Raw genomic sequence first — 11817 nt, forward strand, 5'->3', positions numbered from 1 at the left:
CTGAGCGGCACCCGGGACCCTTACGGTGGCGCTCGAGATTCTCACGGCGGCGCTCGTCTTCCACGCAGTGGCGCTTCTGGTGGCACTCGTCACTCACATGGAGGAGCTCGTGGAGGTGCTTGTCAGACTCACGGATGGAGCAGTTAAAACGGGCTGACGGGGCGGGCCGGCCCACGGCCCACCAAAACCCGCCATTTGGCGGGGCGGGGCGGGCAAAATGCCAACCCGACCCTACCCGTTTTGGGTTGTGGGTTGGGCGGGCCAGCCTGCCAAAAAATCAAAATAATTAATTTATTTTATTTTTATAAATGTTGTAATATATGAAATATTGAAACATTCATTATAAATTCATAAAAAACTAGATTAAAAATTTAAACATACAATAATTAACAAAATAAAAACATCCATTATAATATTCAAAACCTAACAAAAATCAACAATAATTACAAAAATCTCTAAATAAAAAAACATCTATTACAAAAATTATAATCAACAAAATTTTTAAAAAAAAACTACAACAAAAAAATCACAAGATAAAAACATCTATTACAATTATAACATTCATCCATTACAATCAACAAAAAAAATTTAGCAAAAATTAACAAATCACAAAAAAACATCCATTACAATCACAAAAATTTAAATCCTTAACAATATGTCACCATCAATATATATATATATATATATATATATAAATTATATAAAAATATATTATATATAAATTAGAAGCGGGCCGTGGGCTGACCCGCCCCAACCCGCGGCCCGCGCAAGTAGGCTCATTTAGGCCCGCCTCCAGGCGGACCTATAAAAAATCAACCTAACCCGCTCATTTTTATTGGCGGGGTAGGGTCGGCTCTGCGGCCAAAGCCCGAATGATGACTCTACTCACGGAGGACCTCGCAGGGATTTTCACTCGTCCGTTCCTCCTCGTCATCCCATCATCATTGCTCCCTCGTCCTCTCACTCACAACTATCCTCTGAAGAACGAAGGATGGTGTTTCCTTTGAAGACGACGCTCGTCTCTCCCCGCCTGAGAACCCGAACTCCTTCTTTAAATACCTCTTTGAAGTGACGTAGATCACCGGAGAATGAAGATGTGTGCAAACATTGCCTTAGACCCGGGCATAAAGTTGATGATTGTCGTCACCAACTCACTTATCGCCGTTGCTCTGGGGTAGGGCACTTTGCTGCTTGGTGTCCCCTCAAGCTCTCTCATCCTGGAACTCATGCTGAGAACCCTAACTCGCTGAGGAAGCCACATCTTTCTAAACCACTGCTTCACATACCCGTCTCTCGTCCTACGTTTGAGATTCCATCTCTTAGGGTCTCTTTTCCCATCGCCAAAGCCATCATTTACTCAAAAGAGTATCTCAAGAGAAGGGTGATAATCAAAGTCATCTCTGGCAACGCAAGTGTGCAATCACTTCATGATGCACTACCTTCCCAGCTATGCTCATATCAATGCGAGAACATTACTCCGTTTGGTGACTTCTTCATTCTCACTCTCTTCACTGTTAGGGCAGCAATAGGCATTGTTAAGAAGAACCAGATCACTCTTTTAACCAAGCACGACCCTTGCACCGTCAGTCTATCCCATTGGACGCCGGAATTTGGATCCTACGCCGTTGCCTCCGGAAACTACAACTGAATTAGATTAACCAATCTCCCTCTCCACTGCTGGAAATGGGACTCCATTGTGAAGGTTCTGAGACCTTTGGGGGATTTAATTTTCATTCAAAAAAAGGAAGATGCCTCTCTCGAACATATGAGAACCCTGGTGAGGCTTAAATCCCTTACCTCCTTCCCTATTGAGATGATTGTTGATATTGGGGTTCGAAGTTTTAAAGTCCGGCTTGATGACGATGGCACTCTGGTTATCCATTTGAAATTATCTCAAGGACCCATTCTTGGGAAGAAACCAGCTGCTTCTTCTTCCTCTCGACCGCCGGATCCCTCTGTAAACATGCAGACCCCCACTGTGAGTTCGGACGGCTTGTCCTTAACCAAGGAAAGTCAGAGCTCCAGTGGCATCTCCACGGTGGTCCCCTAGATTCCTCCGATCTCTCGTGAGAGAAATGAGGAAGGGGACATGATGTTCATGCACAGCTGTCACTTGGATGACGATCATGCAATGGCCGTTCGAGTGCCTTGTGATCATCAATCTTCAGATCATCTTGGAGCTTTGCGGATGGTCAGTTCGGCTCGGGATCAAGCTTCTTCAGATTCTCTCAATAATTCAAATCTGATCAAATCTCTAGACACAAAGATACAATCCTAGAGCACTCATGAGAATTTGGATCCTCGGGATTTGGTCTCATCTGTTCTCAGAACTGATCCCATACATAAGCTGATCTCGCCTCGGGATAGGGTTGAATCCATCAAACCTTTAATTGACTCTTCCCAATCAATTCAGATTCACCCGAACCCGATTAATCCCATTCTTGATCCGAATTTGTTGATTAATTCAGTAATTAATCAAACCACTTCATCATCTGATTCATTAATTAAAATTAAAGGCAAGGAAACCTCTATTCCTTTGGAAACCGATTCTTCTAAATTAGATGTTTTACCTACACATCTAAAATCCCTGCCACCGAATATTTCTATCCCTGATAGATACAATTGGATCTTTGTTCATGGAGGTTGGACACTGGTTCCTACTATTAATTCAGAGAAATTCTTTTCTCAAGACCCTACTCCTCCAATCACTCCTCTGGATCATTCCAATGATGAGTTGCTAGACTGGGGGATGATGATGACATACCTACTGATGGGATTGCAGATGATGATCTTATTCTGAATGAAGAGAATCTTCAGTAGTTGGATTCTAATGTTCACACGGATAATCTGATTTATGATCTTGCCCCTGTTTCAGGTAATTCTGTTCTCAGTGAAAAGGATTCTACTACAGACTTGCAGGTAGAAAAAATTCTCCCCTCTCTACTTGCAGAGAAGTTATTTGCTGTCCCTAGCCAGGTTCAATAGCAAATCAGAAGAAGTGAACGACAAAAGAAACTCTCTGGTCGGTGGAATGAAGAAGCTGGCTTCATACCTATTCCACCCATATCTTCAAAGAAAAAAGTCCCTGACGATCCCAGAGATGGTATGCATAATTCTATTAATGCAATTACTTTCTCTTCATTGAATGATTCACAATTCTTTAACTATAGCAATGCATGTGGTGTTAAGTTTCTAAGTTCCCCGAACCATAAGATTAAATGCTTAGCTAATATTCGTAGCCTAGAATCCTCTAGAGCTGGATCTTCTACTTTTTCAACCGGATCTCCCTCGAGATCAGACAGCTAGACCTTTAGTTAAAGACATAATTTTTTCTTCTTGAGCAGACATTGTTTGTTTACAAGAATCCAAAGTACAAGAAATTCATAGTTCCATTTGGAGATCGATTGGTGGATCGAAATTGAATTCTTTTGATTATCTTCCTGCCATTGGAAATGCTGGTGGCATTATTGTTGCTTGGGACTGTTCCCAGGTTAAGGGTACATTAATTCACAAATGGACATTCTCTATTACTTTGGAATTCACAAACCTTTCCCTTGACACTAAATGGGTTTGCACTAGTGTTTATGGTCCTAATGCTAACTCTTTTAGAATTGATTTCTAGAATGAACTCTGCACTATTAGGAAAATATATGAATTACCTTGGCTAATTTGTGGAGATTTCAACACTTCTTTCACTTTTAACGATAAAAAGAAAGGAGATCCTAATCCTAGAGAAATAGCTAATTCCCAACAGCTATTAGGCGATCTCAATCTCATTGACCCTCCGTTACACGGCCATAACTTCACTTGGACTAATGGTCAGTCAGACCCTATATGGGTCAGAGTTGACAGATTTTTATACTCACATGATTGGACACTTTTATTTCCCAGAAATCATTCAAAGTTCTCTTCCTAGAATCGGTTCTAACCACTCCCCTATCTATCTGAAATTTGGCAACCATTACTCTCGATCTCGAATTTTCAGATTTGAAAAATCTTGGTATTCCAACGATCATCTTGAGAACTTAATTCAAGATTGGTGGTCGGACCTTAATCCTGTTAGATGTGGGGCCTATGTCATTTCCAAAAAATTTGCTTACTTAAAATCTAAACTTCGTATTTGGGCAAAAGAAAATTTTGGTGCTTCTAATGTTTGCAAAAAATGTTTGCTTGCTGAATTAAATTCACTTGACACCTTGCGAGAAACAAGGTCCCTTTTTGTGGATGAATTTACTCATTTTTCCCCTAATTCAGTCTGATCTTTTTACTCTTCTACAACAAGAGGAGATCTACTGGAAACAACGATCTAGAATTAATTGGCTTAAAGAGGGCGATGCAAACACAAAATTTTTCCATCTACTAGCTAATGGCAGGAAAAATAAAAACTTTATTCCAAGAATTCGTAGTAACGGGATTTGGATGGAAGGAAATAAAGAAATTGGGAAAGTCTTCAATGATCACTTCCAAACCCTGATTGGTACACCGATCTCAAATCAATTTTTATTCAACTGGCATCATCTCTTCAATTTCAAAGACAGAGTTGATCTAACCTCGTTAGAACTTCCATTATCTTCTGATGAAATTAAAAATGTTTTGTTTGATCTCAACGCTGATAAGGCTCAAGGACTAGATGATTTCCCAATGTTCTTTTTTCAAAAACATTGGAGTCTTATTCAAAGTGATATTCTTAAAATCTGTAGTGATTTTTATGATGGTTCCATCAACTTTGAAAGACTTAATTAGATTCACATTGCTCTTATAGCTAAAACAAATTCTCCTTCTGAGGTTACCGAATTCAAACACATCAGCCTCATCAACTCAACTTGTAAAATTATTTCTAAAGTTCTCGCCTCTAGATTGAGTCAAAAGATTTGTTCATTAGTTGATAATTCTCAATCTGGATTCATTAAGGGTAGATGTATTGCTGATAATATTATTGCTTACCAGGAAGTGATTTTTAATCTTCAAAATCTAGGCTATTCTCTTAAAGTTGATTTTGCTAAAGCCTTTGATTCTTTAGATTGGAATTTTCTTCTTGAGATTCTAGAAGCTAGAGGTTTTGGCAATCGCTAGATTTTATGGATACAATCCATTTTAACAACTGACAAAACTCAATTTCTCATTAACGGTACTACTCAGGGGTATATTCGCTGTAAAAGAGGCCTGAGACAAGGTGATCCTCTTTCACTCCTTCTTTTTGCCTTAGCGGCTGATACTCTTAGTGCCATGTTCTATCACGCAATTAATTGTAAAGTTCTAATTGGAGTACAACTTGATCAATCCAATAGCATTTTCCATTTACAATATGCTGATGATCTTATCATTTTCTCTACTGGTGGTCATGAAGATCTTAAAATCATTAAATTAATTCTCTACCTCTTAGAAGGTAGTTCCGGTCTTTCAATCAACTACTCAAAAAGCTGCTTATCCTTACCAATTTTGGTTTTCAATCGGCTTCCCCATCTGCAAGAATACTTAATTGTAATAGTGATTGTCTCCCAATTACATACCTGGGGGTTCCCCTTTCTGGTAGACGACCCAGAAGAACTGACTGGACAAAGTTGATTGAATCTGTTCATTCTAGACTCACACCCTAGAAAGTAATTTACCTTTCATTGAGGAGTCGCTCAACTCTTATCAACTTTGTGTTATCTTCTATTCTAATCTACTGGATGCATATCTTCAAACTTCCTACCTAGGTTATACATGAAATTGACAAAATCAGGAGAGATTTTCTTTTTGGAAAGGTCCTGATTTGGGATCTAAAGGAATAAGATTAATTTCTTGGAAAAGAATTTGTCACCCCGAAGCATGGGTGGCTGAGGCATCCTTGATCTCCAGGAGTTCAATAAAGCTTTACTTGAAAAATGGTGGTGGAAATTTATTACTACATATTATTCTCACAACCACCAAGAAATAAGTCATTTTTTTGGGTGGGAATTAATCCCATACTTCATTCATTTCGTTCCTGCTTAACCAAATCAATTGGTAATGGAGAAAATACGTTATTTTGACATGACAAATGGCTGGATGGCCAATCTCCCAAATACTGTTGGGAATCTCTCTTCTTGGACTGTCCTGATCCTTGGATTACTTTTAAAACAATTTATTCACATTATTAATTCTCAGGATAATCCATTTAGATCCGCCACTACATATGATATGGCCAGTTTAATTAATTCCTTACCGGTCAGTACCAATGATCATAATGATTACTACTCTTGGTCTTTAGAAAAAAAATGGATCTTTCATTGTTAAATCCTATTACAATTTCTTAATTGATGGAGGAATTTGTAATCAACTCTATTCCAACTTCTAGAAAATTAAATCTCCCTAGTAAAATCACTTTATTCTGTTGGCTTGCCTGTGATAACAAAATTCTAACACTTGAAAATCTTTTCAAAAAAGGTTGCAATCCTTATGCCACTGACACATGTATTCTATGCCATGATAACTCAGAGTCAATTTACCATCTTTTTTTAAACTATGCCATATCTATTCGCATTTGGTCCTTCTTCAAATGTTTACTTAGTTATGAAACTTTACCTTCTTCAATTTCAAATATCTGGACCAATTGGATTCCCTCCATAAATTCTATTCACAGGAATATTTGGGATCTCTACTCCAGAGCCATCTTCTGGAATATTTGGCTGGAATGCAACAATCATATTTTTAACCAAATATGTGCACCTCTTTCTGCTACAATATTTAAAACTGCTAATATGGCTCTTTCTTGGATTTATGCAGATTCCAATTCCCATCAACATGAAGCTTCAGAGAGTGTTCAGAAGATAAAGCATTCCTTAAACTTCTTGAGCTCCAGATTCGCTGACCTCACTGGCGATATGGCGTCCAACTCGATTCAAGAGTAATTCACTTCATTAATCTCTGAGCAGGCCCGTGTCTCCAAACGGCTGACTTCGTCGACTTCAGATTCCACTGTTTTTCTTTTTTTTTATTTTCACTGCTCCTTTTTTTCCTCATCTCTAGTAAGGATAATAGTTTCCTACTTCTTTTGTTTGTTTTTTTTTTGTTATTTTCACTCTTATACTTTGTTTCCCTAGTTTCTTTTTCTTAATAAATTTGTGGTTTATCCACTTTATTCAAAAAATAATAATAAAAAATAATGGTCTCAACATCTCTAACATCGCCAAAGTTATCTATAGTTAAATATCTACTCTAAATAAAGTTTTAACTCATTAAAAGCTAAGATCACTATTAATTTAATACATAAGAATGCTCATCGTAGGAATGAGGTTAAAGAATCTATCTATGTACTCTTCCGCTAAAATAATTAGATAGGTTTAATTTCTTTGATTTTCTATTGTGCAATCTCCATTCGATGTAGACTATTGCTATTAACCTTATAGGTTACTCGTCATTTTCCTTGATGCTTTGATTATTGTCTATCTTGATAGTCCATTAGCTAGATAATATATACAAGATTTAACTTTCGTTTTATGTAATCAATGCTCATAACATTGTGTGTCAAGTCTCTCCATAATGAATTGTGGCGAACTCGCATATACTCACTCATCTAGTTATTTGTGTTTTCATAATTGATAAAGCTTGAACACAAGAATTCTCAGACCATTTGGAGATTTGCTTAGTATTAATATCGTTGATATTGACTTTCCAACATTACACCATAAGAAAAACAACAATTTGGCATGGTGGATTTGGCACAGATTTTGGCCAAAAAATCGTGACAAACTGATTTTGGCACAAAAACATAACTGTACCTATATCATGCGTGACAAATATAATTTGTCACGGAATAGTAAAACCATGCCAAAGTTTTGTGATGCTTTAACTAAACCGTGCCAATTATGTCACGGTTTTAGACACAGTTTTTTGGTACCATTTTTGGCACAGGTTTGTTTTGTCACGATTTTAGGCACAAGTTTTTGTAATTGTTTTTGGCACAGTTTTGTTTGTCAAATTTTTTGGCATGGTGTTTTGTCACAGTTTTTAGCACGGTTTTGTTTTAGCACTACTTTTGGCATGGTTTGGTTGGTACAACTTTTGGCATGGTATTTTGTCACAGATTTTAGCACTGTTTTGTTTTAGCAATGCTTTTGAGCAAGGTTTGGTTGGTAAAATTTTTGGCACGGTTTTATGTTGTCACGGTTTTTGTTACGGTTTGTTTAGCACCGTTTTTGGCATGATTTTGTCTTGTCACGGTTTTTGGTACGATTTGTTTGGGACCGTTGTTGGCATGGTTTTGTTTTGTCACGGTTTTCAGCATGGTTTGTTTGGCACAGTTTTTGGAACGGTTTTTGTTTTTGTCACGGTTAATACTGCCAATTTTGTCACAGTTTTTGGTGTGAAGATAATTTTTGGCACATTTTTTGTCATGATTTTTGGCACAGTTTTAAATTTAATATAGTTGTTGGCACATTTTTGTCACATTTTTTTATACGGTTTTAAATTTAGTAAGGATATTGGCATGTTTTTGTCATGAAATTTGGCACAGTTTTCTTTAAAACATTTATAAATGGATTTATTTAATAATAGATCCCCATATTTAATTTCATCATAAATATATATTGTAATATTTGTAAAATAAGGAAAAATTTTTATTACAATCATAGCATGACAATAATAAGGTCCAATCTACATAAATCCACAAAACTCTTAACATAAACCATGTATATTGCCAAAAACCCTACACATCATCCTTCATGCCTTCAAGAGAATTATCGGTAGACAGAAATATGAACTCTCTTTGGCATTGGAGAATGCTCATCGGCATGTGTCTATGACTCTCTTATCCGTGCTCGAGGGGCATATGGCATATGAGCAAAAATATGCATGCTAGAATGGTTAATACCTTGGCCATGAAGTGCGGCAAGCAATGATGATTCAAATGACTCGTGATGAGTTGACTCAGCTTGTAACAGATCATCAGCCTCAGCACGAGCCCTAGAAAGCTCTTCCTCCAATTCCTTAACTCTGTTGCGAAGTTGTTCAATTTATTCAAAAGATCCCAAGCGTGGCTTGTAAGTGGATGAAGGCATCTACCTAACAATATTACCTTTTCCTATCACTCTGTTACCACTCTCGATGGCTATCTCATCCCATAATTCATTTTGGTTAATAGAATTCTCATCCACCCCTTGACTGCATTTATCTACAATTGTTTTGTCAAATTCCTCCTACATCCATTAAAAAATAAACATATTATTAAATGATAGTGAGTTAAATTGGCTAATCAATTTGAGTTTTTAACAAGATCAATTTATTAACAAATTATTTCTTTAACCCATTTAATTAATGTTCATTGAACAGACTTTTTCACAAAAAACCACTGTCATTAATAACATAAATCTAATCGAAGACATTCTTTACATAGAACATGAAACACATTCCCATAATTGAAAGTAGTATAATAATTGGGCTAATTAAATAAATAAATTAAAAACAAATGAGATAGCATAAACAAGTGGCATGGTGTGGTGTCTCCAACTACATCTGTTTCTCTCTCTTTATGTCTATGATTCAAACCCAGTCACACTATTTATTTCCTCTTTTCTCTAACTCGCAAGTCACACTCTATTTGTTACAGATCTCCATCTTCCTTTAAATAATTCCTTAACAGACCTTTTCAACAATCTCACTCCATTACAAATTTAAGTTTTCTTAAATTATTAAATTAAATCAACCCAAATCCTTTATGCACATTAATCTCTCAATGAAAAATCTCTAATTATAATAATAATTACTATTTTAATAAATATCGATGTCCACCATTGTTGACTTGGTCTTTAATTTATTATTATTATTATTATTATTATTATTATTACTATTATTATATTCTTAATATATCATTAGATAAATTAACATTTTTCTATATTTTGAGAAACTATTTTAAATATATATATTAATCTCACATATTGAATTGATGTACCCAAAGTCCACATGAAATTTGGGCAATTTGGACAGTGACTTTGTCTTTCAAAGTCCAAATGAAGTTCGTCCCTCAAAGTCCAGTCCAAATTTCATTTGGACTTTGAGGGAGAAAGTCACTTTCTCGGCCTCACCCTCTGATATTGGTTGTAACATATCAGATAAGTCAACAACAAGTTGTATGCCTAGTGGGTCAAACAAATGAGGAATTTCTTCCATAACATTGACGCCTGTTAAGAATTGAATTTCCTCCATTTGAGATGCAAATCCATCTTTTTCTGGCCAAGTTGCCTCAACCATTCTCCTAGCTTTAGTCTTAGACACAACCAATCAATCAACCTTAACCTTTTTTGTACTTGGGTAGTCAACGTAGTTCACGTGAATAGCTTGTGGTGCCAACACAAATGGATCATACTTTGGATAAATCCTTTTTCAATTAACATCAACCAACTTATATATAGGATGAACCTTGGTGCCATTTATTGGGTCAAACCATGTACTCTCAAAAAGAACAATTTGATTCCATCTACTACCATGCTACTCAAATTGGACTATATCTTCGAGTAAACCATAGAAATCAGTAGGTGAATCATCAGCATTGATCCCTTGTACACAAACAACACTATTCATGGTGACATTCTCCATGCCATGTGTGACAGTATGAAAGTTATACCCATTAATAAAATATCACAGCCATGTTGTTGCTTTCTTAGATGGACCCCAAGACAAGCTCTACAAGAGAGGATCCGTGACTTCGTTGATCTCATTTACAACCTACATCCCAAAAAATATTCGTGAAATTTTTCACTAATTTTTTTTATGTAGTTTCAACATATTTGTATCATTACTTACAAAACTTTCAAACTACTTCGCAAAATGCTTGTCAATCGCCTTATCGATAGCATCAGCGGGGTTACCTTGCTAATAGTTGACAAATATCCTAAGGATATGAAGTGCACTAATAGTTAAATATTTAACACGCTGTATGGTTATACATTTTAATAATTGACTATAGCTTACTTGTAATATGGTTGGATTAATGTTTTGATAGGTCACTAAGTTTTGAACTTATTTCTTTCCGGTTACCAAGTTTTAAGTTTGTATCATAAAGGTTACTAACGTTTGATTTTATTTCACCGGGAGGTTACCCGCGAGTGACCACATCCATGCTGTTGACATGGATGCCGGAAAAAACACAGTCAGCATGCCCAACCACGTTGTTAGTCTGAGTTGGAGCCTCCACGTCAGCTGGCCTGTCCATGTCAGCAGACTTGTCCACGTCAGCCTGTCCATGTCAGCCTTAAGTAGCTGTTTTGATACTAAATGAAAACTTAGTGACTGGAAATGTAATAACTAAAACTGAGTGTGTGACCTATAATAATTTTAATCATGTATGGAATTGGAGATTTTTGTTATGTAACATTTTGCAACCTGTGTTGATCTGAGTATAGATTTCACAGCTCTAAACATTTTATAATCGAAGAAGAATCATGTAAACTTCATCCATCATCTATTCTAATACATTTAAAAAACATTCAAATCTAACATCATCAAATCTAAATCAAGCATAGAATAGTTAAATTCAAGTCTAACATCATCACATTTACATCAGTAATTGTTTACATACACATATAGTGTTAAATAATATACTCAAAATGGATATCACCATCAGTAGCATTTCCATTAAACCATGGCAACCACATCCAAAATTACAAAAAAGGGTAACAAACTCCCAAATCCATAAACGAGGCTATTAAGTTGGTCTTCCTTGTGCGACACCACCACCTGTAGGAACCCCTTTTCCTAGGGGAAGCCACACCCTTCTTTTTTTTTTTGCCATTATCTCCCTCTTTTGCTTTCTCATCAGCCTTTTTACATTTTCCTCCAGGTTTCTTTGCGTATTGCCTT

This window comes from Dioscorea cayenensis, chromosome 9 (assembly GCF_009730915.1).
Source record: "Dioscorea cayenensis subsp. rotundata cultivar TDr96_F1 chromosome 9, TDr96_F1_v2_PseudoChromosome.rev07_lg8_w22 25.fasta, whole genome shotgun sequence".
Classification (NCBI taxonomy): domain Eukaryota; kingdom Viridiplantae; phylum Streptophyta; class Magnoliopsida; order Dioscoreales; family Dioscoreaceae; genus Dioscorea; species Dioscorea cayenensis.